Source organism: Cucurbita maxima, unplaced genomic scaffold, assembly GCF_002738345.1.
Source record: "Cucurbita maxima cultivar Rimu unplaced genomic scaffold, Cmax_1.0 Cma_Scf00105, whole genome shotgun sequence".
NCBI classification, from domain to species: Eukaryota; Viridiplantae; Streptophyta; class Magnoliopsida; order Cucurbitales; family Cucurbitaceae; genus Cucurbita; species Cucurbita maxima.
The window spans coordinates 174,208-187,545 of NW_019272121.1; the positions used below are offsets into that span (position 1 = coordinate 174,208).

A 13,338-nucleotide genomic window follows, 5' to 3' on the forward strand; every position below is an offset into this window, starting at 1 on the left:
TTTTTTTTTTTTTTTTTTTTTTTTTTTAATATTAAGTAACACGTGATCGCAGATATTTATATTAATATCCTTTTCATGCTCTTAGGGTTGTGTCCTAGGTCGATCTAACGGCATGATACAATATAACACTCATCATCATATAGCATGATAAATATGGAAAACATCATTATATTAAACAAAATGTCATGCAAAAATCATACTCATCATAAAGCCATCTCGTGCATCACAATAATATGTACGTCATGCATCGTATAATATATATACATATATATTACACATATCATCATGCATCATAATTCATAAATCATCATAACTCATCCATCATCATATACTAGTATACGGCATCATACGACGCCACTTATACAACATCATAACTCATACATCATCATAGCTCATACATCATTATATACTAGTATATGACATCATGCAATACCGTTCATACATAATCATAACTCATATATCATCATAGCTCATACATCATAAATTGTAACTCATACGATTTCTAGCTTATCCTAGAGTAATATCACTTAATTTAATAGCTTAAGTTGTTGTCACTAATTTAAAGTTCGATTCTGTCTTTTGAAATCCAAATCAACTTATGTGAGCTCATGACATCAATTTGTCATTTGAAATCCAAGTCAACCTACGTGAGCTCATGATGTCAGTTTCAAATTCGAACTTCTGTAACATTATTTATCTTATTTGCAATGGTCCATGTGTTAGATTTTATGCGAACATTAGAGTTTTTGTAGGAGTAAAGTCTATATATATATATCATTCTATTTGTATTAAAAATTTTATTTTTTTATCATTACTAATGGATGAAGTTACGGATAAAAAAAACTAGTAGAGTTGTTTTAACTTCGTTCGTACTTTCTTGTCCTTTGTAATTTTATTTTGTTTTATCATTTAATTCTATTCCGGATTAATTCTGTTACATTTTTTTTCTCTTTGTATTAATTTTGGGTTTGTGTTTAAGTTTTAGTTTTTAAATCACTTAATCTTCCTTTCTTATTTTTCTTTGCATATATCTTTATTTTATGTGTTTACTCTACATTTTGTTCCGAGATTTTTTTGGTCTATATTGTTAATCAATTCCTCTTACATCCAAATCTTTTATTTTTATTTTTTTAATCAATTTAATTATATTCTCATCGTTTTTTGGCCTATTGTTAATCAATTATATTTTCACTGTTTCTATGTATGGCTATGATCTTATAATTTTTTTGGAAAGATACATAATTGAGTAGGGAAGATACAGAATTGACTGATTTCTTAAGAACAAAATTAAAATAAAAGAAGAGAAAATTTGTAATTCTATTCCCATACTTTTGTTGGCTTATTTTTGTTAATGGATCTAAATCTTCCTCTCTTTGACCTATTTTTGTTAGAGATGATCCTACAAATAGAATTAAAAATATTTCTTAAAAGGTAAAATTAAAATAAAATAAAATAAAAATTTTAATTCTATTCCCATATTTTTATTTGTCTATTTTTGTTAATCGTTTACTGAGTCTTACCCTATTTTTATTGGTCAATAGATTTTGTTTATTAGACCTAGCAAATAGACCTAAGCTATGATTTCCGTAAAAACATAATTAAAATAAAATTTCTTAAAAAAAGAATTAAAATATAAGATTTTTTATTTTTTAAATTCTATTCCCATATTTTTATTGGACTATTTTTGTTAATCAATTCAGTTTCCTAAATCTTCCTCTCTTTCTTTATCTATGTATTTCTTTTTTTCCCCCTCTATTTTTATCTCTATTTCATTTTTTTATTATAATTAAAAATATAACTTTTTTTACTCCTCATCATCATCTATTTATTTTATTTATTTTTTTTTTTTTGAGAAAAGCTGAAGTCTCACCAATTAACTTTCATATTTATGTCCATAATTGTTAAATTATAAATGTTAATCAATGAGGTAAAAATTAAAATTATATGTTCATGGGTAATAGAGATTTTGAAAATAAGGTAATAAGACTAAATTATTCTCTTTCATGCCCATTATTAGAGTCCCTCACCATTAAGTGGAATCATCTCATTAGATAGAAGATAGAAAATTAAAGACTTCATTGTAATACATCTTTAGAGAACCTAATTAAGCTTGCTAGCTTTAGGAGACATCATAACAAATTTAATAGAGAGAAATTTAATCACTAAACATCTTTAGAAAATGTGTATTATTCCTACAATTTTTTTGAGATTGGGGTGGATCTTCATACCATCTTCATAATCACTAAACATAAAAAAGAAAGAACAAAAAATGAATCTTTTAGGTTCTTTTTTGCTATTCATTTTTCCACTTTTCTCTCCTCCATTTCTTGCCATTGCTGACTCATCAAGAGACCTAAACCATTCACTTAGATCTCTATCTGCCTTCCTCTTCACTTCTCCGCCCCCCTCCAGCGGCGTTCCTTTTCACCTTTTCTCCACCTCCTGTGCAAAACTTCTTTAAATCTCTACCTTGGCGGCATTTCTCTTCCCCTCTCCGCCACCCCATGCGGCATTTCTCTACCTCTCTCCGCCACCTCCTACGCAAAGGTTCTTTAAATCTCCACCTCCGACGGCGTTTCTTTTCCCCTCTCTGCCACCTCATGCACAAATCTTCTTTAAATCTCAACCTTCGGTGGCGTTTCTCTTCTCCTTTCCGCCACCCCCGACGACATTTCTCTTCCCCTCTTCGCCACCTCGTGCACAAAGCTTCTTTAAATCTCCACCCCCGGCAGCATTTCTCTTCCCCTCTCCGCCACCTCCGCCGCTACCAATGGAGTGTTGTGAAGACTGTAGAAGATCAACCATGCCAAAGAAGATAAGCTGATTGTCGAGAGAGATGTTCGCAATAAGAGATGAACATTTTTAATTCAAGCCCTTTAATAATGTAACCGGAAATCTTATGATCACTACTTTTGTTTTGAAAATACGTTTATCATTATATAAATACAACTTTATTTCACGTATAAAAAGTATTCATAAATTTTAAAAAATAATATTAATATTTATAATTTATTGAACATATAAGAGAACTTTTAATTTTTTTTTTTTTTTTGTACAATTTCGATCAAATTAAAAGTTAAAAAATAAAACTAGAATTTTAAGTTCAAAATTCACTTTTATTTTATTTTATTGCAACACCTCCAACAACATAATGATCACTTATCCTGCAAGAAAAAGAAGGAAACAGAACAAAAGAACAGAAAGAAAAGAAAAGATAGTAAAATTTTCTATGAGAGAGAAAAAGGAAAATAGGACTTTATACAGGTTTGATCGGGAGAGAAGTTTATTAGATCTTTCATCCCTTTTACTCTATTTCAATTGTTTAGATTTTTACCATCATTTTAGAAAATCATGATCAACAATATTAAAATGGTAAAAAAAAACTATTAAAATTGGCTAAAGATAACTGGGAAGACCATTAAAAGCAGAGAAAAAAATGAAAAAAAAATCATTAAAATTGTTGAAAGATAATTACAAAAACAAATTAAAAGCAAAGAGAATAAAAAATGGAAGTCTTTTATTGTTGTAATGAAATTAACAATTTTTGTGTATACTGCCAAAACAACTTGCTTCTAAGAATGAGAATGATAGAGGATAAACCATGGAAAAATAATTGAATTTTGAAATATCATATGACTAGAAAGTAGAAAGTAGATAGTACTCTGACATAAAATAAATTCATCAAATTCTTTTATATGACAGTAGCTTATATCTTTTAGAAAAATGGTTAACTCTGTCTATAAACTTGTTACATGAAAGTTCGAACTTGAAACTGATGTCATGAGCACACATAGGTTAACTTGGATTTCAAAAGACGGAATCAAAATTTCATTAACGATATATTCATGACAACAACTTAAGTTAATCAGGTAAGTGGTCTTTCTATCGGCTCGGTCGGAAGACTTATCTTATGTATGACGACACGTGTCCAGTGGCCCTTGCACGTGTCATTTATGCTTTATGTTATTTGATGATGTGATGACGTTATATGATGAAGTGATGACGTTAAATGATGATGTGGTGAAGTTATATGATAATGTACATGATGTTGACATGATGATGATGCATAATAATAAGATGATGTGATGCATGATGATGAAATGACTTAATATAACGATGTTCCACATTAAGATGTTGTGCATGCGTTAAATGTCACAATGTATTATGACGACAAGTTTTCAAAGACACAACCCTAGTTAATGTTAATGATGATGAATATATGAATGTGAATGCATGCATGTTACTTAGAATAATAAGTGAATGGTGTATCGGGTTGTGTCTTAAAGATGATTTAAAGATGAAAATTATAGGGACCTCGTGCATTTTGTGTGTTCATATATATCGGGATACTTCTCCACTAATGATGATGAGTGGGGACGCGCACAGTATGATGATGAGGGTGTTCATGGGGAGCAATTGGCAATCAATGCTTGATTAACAATTGTCAATTGGTTGATTCTTTATTCTCTATTAACGCTTAATTAGCTGTAGTGACTAATATTTTACAAAAGCTAGCGTTAAGACAAGGTTCCATGACTAAAGCACCCGTCCAAGCTACTGTTGTAATGGCTCAAACAGCAGCTGAATCTTATGTATATTGTGGAGAAAAATACAGTTTTAATTAACATCCAAGTAATCTAACATCAATATTTTATGTGGTGATCAAGCTAATCAAGGCATATAAAAAAATAATCACTTCTCAAAAGACATATAATTCAGGGTGGAAAAACTATCAAAACTTATCATGAAAGAGACAAGTCTCATACAATCAACAAATGTCACCTAAACTAAATTACCCTCTAGATTTTGGTCTATAAAATCAAATGGCATATGGTCCTCAACAAGCCAACACCCAAGGAAAAGAATACTCTGTAGGAAAGGTGAGACTAAGGAAAACAACAACAGTCACTCCCAATAAACAGCTATACATAGTAGAGAAAGGAGGAAATTGTTGTATAGAAAGAGTAACAACAGTCACTCCCAATAAACAGCTATACATAGTAGAGAAAGGAGGAAATTGTTGTATAGAAAGAGTAGAGAAAAACTTATGCAGAAACTGCAGAACAGAAAGAGTAGAGAAAAAATTATGCAGGAATAGTGCAAAAATTATGCAGGAATAGTGCAGTCTCCTAAAACGCAAACAACATTCAACAGTAAATAAGAGAGCAGAATATACACATCACTATCTTCTTTTCCACAAAGAATAAAAAAGAATAAGGAAAAAGTCGGTTTCAAGAAGTTCATGGATATATTTAAGAAAATCACAAACCATTAGTGGAAGTCTTGAAATAAATGTTCAATTATGTCAAACTCTTAAAAAATATTCTCACCAATCGAAGAAATTTGAAGAATTCAAGGTGGTAGAGTTGAATGAAGAGCGTAGTACAATATTGCACAAAAAGGTCCCACTAAAGAAGAAAGATCCCGACTCATTTACAATTACAATATCAACTAAAGAAAAGAAGTAAGGTCGAGCATTATGTGATTTGGGATCAAGCATTAATCTAATGTCTATTGACCAAAAGTTAGGTATTGGAGAGAGCATTTTTGAAATGTGGGAGAACAATTGTAGATGTCCACAAGGGAACAATAGTGTTGAAAATGGATGTTCAACAAATAGAATTTAATATCAATGATAACATAAAATATCCAGCAGTAGTAGGATCGATCAACAATTTATAAATTGACAGAGAATTTAGTAGCAAATAGTTGAAAACAGCAACAAGAAGAAGACAACAGTTGGAATAATTGCACTAAACAAACAACAAGCAGAATTTGATGAACTCGTAAGATATGTTTAATCACTGAAATTATAGGAAAGAAAAAATTTATGAATGAAGTCATCTATTGAGAACATACCTTTGAACTACGTCTTAAAAGTAGAGCTATTTGATATATAGGGGATGAATTTTATAATATTATTTCTACCCACTGTGAAGTGAATGTTTGATTAATCCACCACACCTAAATGATGTGAAAGTTATCTTATTTATAATCAAATAAATTACAAGGATATGGAAATAGTAATAAAGGGAAATAACAGTAAATGAAAAGATACCTATGATTAGATATTTGCCTTATAATAAAATATCAAATATAATATATATGGTAAACTATAATTTATTACTAAATATCCTTAATACCCACAAAATTATTTCTTTGACAATAGATAACTGAAAACAAAATTGAGAAAAAGGGAGCTGATAACCGGTAACAAGCTCAAGGGAAACCTTAGTTTTTTTTAATTTTTTATTTATTTATGCACTTACATAGTTGCATTACTTTCCTTAGAATGATATATTTTTTTTCTTATCATTATTTTTACTGAACAACTTGCATGCCCCAATGAGAGGTAGTCAACTTTTGTATGAGAATTAATTGTACTTAAATGTGGTTAATTTAACCATATTAGGGAGCCCAATTGCTTTTAGTGCATATTAGGATGTGATCGATGACAAATCTTATTTTCGTGCAGTGCACGTTGCCACATAGTTTCTTGTTCATCTTCATTTGCATTTGGTCTTATTTTATTTAAAATCATGTACACCTTTTCATGCAACAACATGCAATGACACAAACACCAAAGAAGAAACAAACATTCATCCAAAAGCTACCATAAACACTAGAACAATAAAAATATTTTGAACAACTTTGGATAAAATTATGTATTTAAATTCATTTACTTTCCACCAAGTCCAATAAGAAAAATGATAGATGGAAGGTAAAATTAATTTAAAGTAGTTTTCCAATCAACACAAATATAGAAATTATGAGTTTCAAAAAAATTCATTTAAGAATACTTGAAATGAAAGCAATATGCTTTAAAATTACTTAAATACATATATAGTCTATGAACATTGAACGATAGAACTGTCACGACCTGATTTTTTAGGTTTCGAAAGACCAAATCGTGACTAAAAAGACGAAAATCGTGAAAACAAATAAAATTTAAAAGGTGATAAAATAGGAAATGAAAATCTCATAAAATTTAAAGAAAGAAAAAGGAGTCAACGACACAAAAATTAAATACAAAATTAAAGTCAAATATTACAAACGGAAAATACAATTATGAAAGAAAAATACAAGACTCTAAAAGACCGACAAGGAACTGACGCTTCGGAACGACTCCCCTCTGTGACAGTGCAGCTCTCGAACACCTCCCCACCTCGACTAGCACTTGGAAAAAAAAAAAAAGGGAAACGGGGTGAGTATAAAAATATACTCAGTAAGCAACCTACTTGTAGGCTCTTATTCATATCTAAGTTTAGGTGAGAACCACCAACTATACTCTATACCCTAGAGTCTCAGTACTCTCAGTACACAGCTCAGGGTGGAAGGACTTAACCTTTGAAGCGGTATTCAACATTTGAGGATGAGGTGCTCCCTCATAACTACATGTACCCCTCGTACAACCCAGCTAGAATTAATCACAACATGGTCAACGTCCTTCCACAGGACCCATCATGCAGGCGACCTTGACCCACTCGCATGATCAACATCTTACCATAAGATGGATCCCCTTGCAGAGTAGTCAATCTACCGTTGAGTAACACTTCCCTAACAGGCGTCTTGCCAAGCTCAACCGTACCACAACAGAGTAGGAAGGGAAGAGTAACACCTCTCTAACTGGCATCTCGCCTAGCTCAACGGTACTTGTAATAACCCAAAACTAAATAAAGAAATAAACCAATAATATTAATTATAAAAAAATGGTTAAAATAATAATAATAATAAATAAATAAACAAAAAAAACAACATTTCCACTACTTCTCTCCACTAACCTCTCATCCCTCCCCATATTTATCTCTCCTCAACCCATCCTTACGAGAAGCGAGAAAGTAACCAAAAAAAACGGAAAAAGAATAATAATCACGTATATATTAAATCTTCATTTTCTTTAATCCTATTTTTTTAGAAATCACAGCCCGAGATCTTGTTGAATTATTACAATAGTTTAATTTTGAGTTAGAAACTAAATGTCTATCATTTATATGAATTCTAGCCAATCACATCATTTATATAGAGAGAAAGTAAATACGGAGAAATAACTTAAATAGGTGTATCTACAACAGTAACTATGGAAAATAAGATTTTTAATAAAAATATAATTATAGACATATAACATTTCAAGACTTTTAACAATGGACCCATGTAAATTAAAGAAATAATTTTGTAGATTTCAAACTTGAAGCTAATGTCATGGGCTCACATAGGTTGACACGGATTTCAAAGGACTGAATCAAACTTTCATTAAAGATATATTTGTAACAACAACTTAAGCTAGGCAGGTAAGTGACCTTACTATCAGCATGGTTATATTTGATATTGACACGTGCCCCGTTGTTCTGCACGTGCCATATATATTGAAATGTGTAAATTGTCTGTGGATCAATATGCTTCTTATATGTTATAATATGTGAACTGTATGATAATAATTACGGTACGATGTGTTCAAGAATATGTTTGAGATAGGATACGAGATGGATGCACAAAACGAAATGTAACGATAGGAGTAAAATACGTTCATGAAGCGTTAAGGTTAGGTTACATACTGGAGTGATATGGATAAGAGAGATTGATGGAAGAATATGGTTAGGTTACGGGTAGAAAGGGATAGGTTTGTGATAGATTGATAGAACAATAATGTTAGGATTGATAGAACGATAACATTAGGTTACGTTCTTGTGATGATATGACTAAGGTACGTTCACGTAATGATATGTCTGTGATAGATATAAGAACGTTAAGGCTATGATAAGTTAGAAAATGATATGACTACGAAGTGTTTACATTATGACTTGTTTATGATATGATACATTGTGATGCAATATGTCATGGTATGATGTGTATATGATGAAATGTTATGTTAAAAGCATAGAACGTTATGTTAGGTCTCTTAAATTGTGTGTATACAGCATGATATGAATGACATGAAATTACGATAAATGACATGAAATATAACCCCGTTAGAATTATGTATGATTTGAAAACTGAAGAATGAAAAACGATATGATATGAATGATGAACGATATCTGGAACGATATCTGAAACGATATGAAAAATGATATGATATGTACATAATGCTAGCGGGGTTGTATTAAAGGATAATGAAAATGAAAAAGTATTGGGACCTCATGCATTATGTGTGCTCATGCATTTGGGGGATACCCCTATCCAATCACGAGGGTATGAACGCATACATATAATGGCAGGACAACGATTGTTATGCTTTGCATAGCGCTGCTGTGATAGTTACTAGTTCTAGCGGGTGTCCGGCCTAAAGGGCTCCTAGAATATCCCCACTGGATAACAAAAGTGGCCCAGCGGTGTGCGAACTAGCTGGTGAGCCCATACTCGTACATATGGGCTGTGTGTAGAGTATATGGTACACATCCAAAATTACCCGTTAGGACAACACCGTAGGAAGAACGGAATGAAAGATAGGTTCCATCATCTCATTACATGTGATTGTTGCATTTAACTTCAATAGTGGGGTCACTTACTGAATATTTCTTTAAATACTCAAGCCATGTGCTACTATATTTTTCAGGTTAAGGCAAGGCATTCCTGTACGGCTGACGACGGTATCACAACTCGAGACCATGACACATGCATAGGATAGTGGTATTTATTTTCTTAGACTTAGGCTAGAATAGGATGTTTTTAACTGAAACTCTTATTTATTTGATTTAGTCGTTTGTTGTGTCGTTTTAAAGATGTTTTCGAAACACGTAAGTCCATGACTGTGTTTTAAGATAAAGATTATGTTTTATGGAATTTAAATGAAGTCTTCCGCATTCAATGTTTATGGTACGTATACAGTAGCGACCTTAAATTAAGTAGAAAATTTTGGGTCGTTACAGTACCACACCGAAGTAGGAAGGAAAGAGTAACATCTCCCTAACTGGCGTCTCGCCTAGCTCAATAGTACCACAATGGAGTAGGAAGGGAAGTGGAGCATACTCGAACGCTATACCAGATACATTGTCACTCTCATTCCACTTTGCCTCGAGACCATTGAGATTGGACAAAATAGCAACTAGAGAGATCAACAAGAAGGCATAAACCATATTGACATCTTTAAGCAAACCCATTTTGTCCTCACACAAGTATTATAACTATGAAATCACAACTTTATATAATCTCTTGTGAACAACTAATTTAGAAATTTAGTAATAGCTGTTGTGTAAAATATATTTCCATCTTTAAACAATTTACTATTTATAATGATTGGAAACTAATTATGCCCGGTAAGAAATATATCTAATAATTTCCATCTATTTTATTTGAGGAAAACTTCACCCAACTTTAATATTAATTCTAGAATGAAAATATTTTCATCTAATTTAGAATCTTGTTAAAAATATTTCCATATAATTTTAAATCTGAAAGTGCAATGTTACCTTTATTTTGAGTCACTATTTGTGCTTTAGGAATCCTCCCAGATCAAGTTTTGACAAATTTAGATACTCAATTATATAATTTAAAGTTTGATTGTGTCCTTTGAAATCCAAGTCAACCTATGTGAGCTCATGACAAAAGTTTGTCCTTTGAAATCCAAGTCAACTTATGTAAACTTATGGTGTCAGTTTCAAATTCGTACTTCTGTAACATTATTACTCTTATTTACAAGGGTCCATGTATTATATTTTATGTGAAAATTAGAGTTTTGGTAGGAGTAAAGTTTTGGAATATTATTTATATATCTATATCATTCTATTTTTATTAACAATTTCATTTTCTATCATTACTAATGGTTGGTGTTACCGTTAAAAAAAATAGATAGAATTGTTTTAACATGCATGATACTTTCTTGTCTTTTGTAATTTTATTTTGTTTTATTCTTTAATTCTATTGTCTAAATGTTACATTTTTTTTTTCTTTCTCTTTGTATTTATTTTTTTGTTTAGTTTTAGTTTTTAAATCAATCTTTCTTTTTTTTTTTTCTGTATTTATCTTTCTGCATTTTGTTCCCACATTTTTTTTTTTTTTGCCTATTTTTATTAATCAATTCTTATTGCATCTAAATCTTTTTTTTACCAATTTATTCCCATATTTTTATTGGCCAAGCCAGTTTCGTTTAGATTCTGATAATTTCTAACTCAATCTAAATAATTGCAACAGAATTTGGAAAGATACAGAATTGCAATAGAATTAGGGAAGATACATAATTGGTGTGATTTCTAAGAACAAAATTAAAATAAAAGAGAGAAAAATTTTAATTTTATTCCCATTCCCTAATTTTGATAGAGAAGATACGTACAAGAAATTAGAAAAGATACATAATTACAATAAAATTAGGAAAGATCTAGGCTATAATTTCAAGAAGAAGATCTAAGCTATAATTGCTTACCTTTCTTAAAAATAGAATTAAAATAAAAATTTCCTAAAAAAATAAAATAAAATTTCCTAAAAATAGAAATAAAATAAAATAAAATTTTTAATTCTATTCCCATATTTTTGTTAATGGTTTTCTATTTTCTTCCTCTTGTTTCGAAATCTTCTTCTCTTTCCTTATTTATATATTTATTTTCTTCCTTAAACTCAAAATCCTAAAATTTGATAATTTGAATTAATAAAAAATAAATTAACTCCCCACTATTAATTATCTAAAATTTACTAATATAATAATTGTTAAAACTATTATTTATTTATATAAAATTCGGATGGTCTTTCATACGCACCAAATAAATAAATAAATAAAATAATAATTGAGAAATGTAGTAATAGCTGTCAGTAAATATATTTCCATCTTTAAAAAATTTACTATCTAATAATGATATGTTTGCAGCAAGGTAGCATATTGTAATCGTCAAAGTTCTTTTAGATAGCATATTGTAATCGTCAAAGTTCTTTTAGAGAAAATTGATAAATTAGGAAAAAAAACTTTCGGGATTCATGTTGTCTCACCAGACTTCAAATGACTTGGGCCATTAATGTGAGTTCGATGGATTCAACCGATGATGGTATTTGGAGAAGTTGTTGGGGATTGAAACGGGACGCTTCAACTTCCATGACATGGTATTTGGAGAAGTCGTAAGTGCACAATATGCCGAAGACCTTAATATGAAAGAAAAAAGGAAGCGCGAGCGTGAGATGCCCGAACATTGCATGAACTAGAACATTCTTTATATATTTTAAAATTGTCAAGTGACCCTAAATGGTACTTTTGATGATATCTATGATTTGAGCAAAAAAATTTGCCGAGGAAGATAAATGTTGGAGGAGAAGCGAATGACAAAACATATATTTCTTGTGCATACGTCTCATTGTAATTTACTTCATGATAAGTATGGAAATATTATATGCAGCATCTCATTGAACCATGATTTTTATTTTGAGATTTCGTGCATGTTGTATGTCAATGATTATGAATTAGTTCTCTAACATGTTATGAATGAATACATATACCTCGATATTATTCGTGTTTTCCTCTTTTTTGTTGGTTTTTAGAAGCGTGAGCACGCTAGCCCACAGTCAAACTTAGGGAATATGTTAACGAGCCCACCTAGTGGGTTCACTCAACCCTACTCGAAAGAGAAAGTAGAACCCAAAAAACAATTATAAAAAATTAGGCCCCACCAATCATGATACATATTGTATGTGCATGCATTTTCCAATTCTAAGAGTGAAGTCACTTATGATGTTTACCATGTTATTGAGGTAAAGATAAATAACTCATGCATGGTTGACTCTACTTAGGTGTTGCTAAACCTTATTTTTAAATATGTTTTCACCCCGTTTACATTATTCAATTTGTCTGTATTTAATTGTGATTTGATACGAATATATTTTAGTTTTTAAATAAAATATCTATAACAAATTCTGGACTGTGATAATCTACATAATATACCTAATTGCAATGGTGGTAGGGGAAGATCTAAGCTATAATTGCCCTGTTTTCTGAAAATAAAATTAAATAAAAGAAAAGAAAAAAATCTAATATATAACTTAACAATCTAATATTTTTTTTAGATATGCTTCTATCATAGTTTCTTTTTTGCATAACTTGATATTCAGGTGTGAGGGGTTATTTTTGCAAAACCTATATTGTAGCCTATTCTAGCATGACCACGACTTGGTTGACAAGAGATAGTTTGGAAAAGGGATGAGACCTTATGGAGAGAAGTGTGGGGTGAGGTTTTTTTAACGTATTCTTTTTTTTTTTCTTCATTTATTTGGGACTTATATTAGTTATATATGAAAGTAAAATTAAAATTATCTAAAAATATCTCAATAATATCTCATAAATTGTATGTGCGGTCATATTAAAAAATATTCTAACTTTTTTACCCCTTAATTTTTTTTTTTTTTTTTTTTTTTTTTTTTTTTTTTTTT

The 13,338-nt window shown here is 30.5% G+C and overlaps 1 long non-coding RNA gene across 1 annotated transcript in view; it reads right to left on the minus strand.

The window, feature by feature from the left end:
* Nucleotides 1–7,082: 7,082 nt before the first annotated feature.
* LOC111473150 overlaps nt 7,083–13,338 on the minus strand; it is a 58,619-nt gene continuing 52,363 nt past the window's right edge. The window contains exon 3 of the long non-coding RNA XR_002715571.1: nt 7,083–7,170. This is a non-coding gene — a long non-coding RNA (uncharacterized LOC111473150). The remainder of the gene's footprint in view (nt 7,171–13,338) is intronic.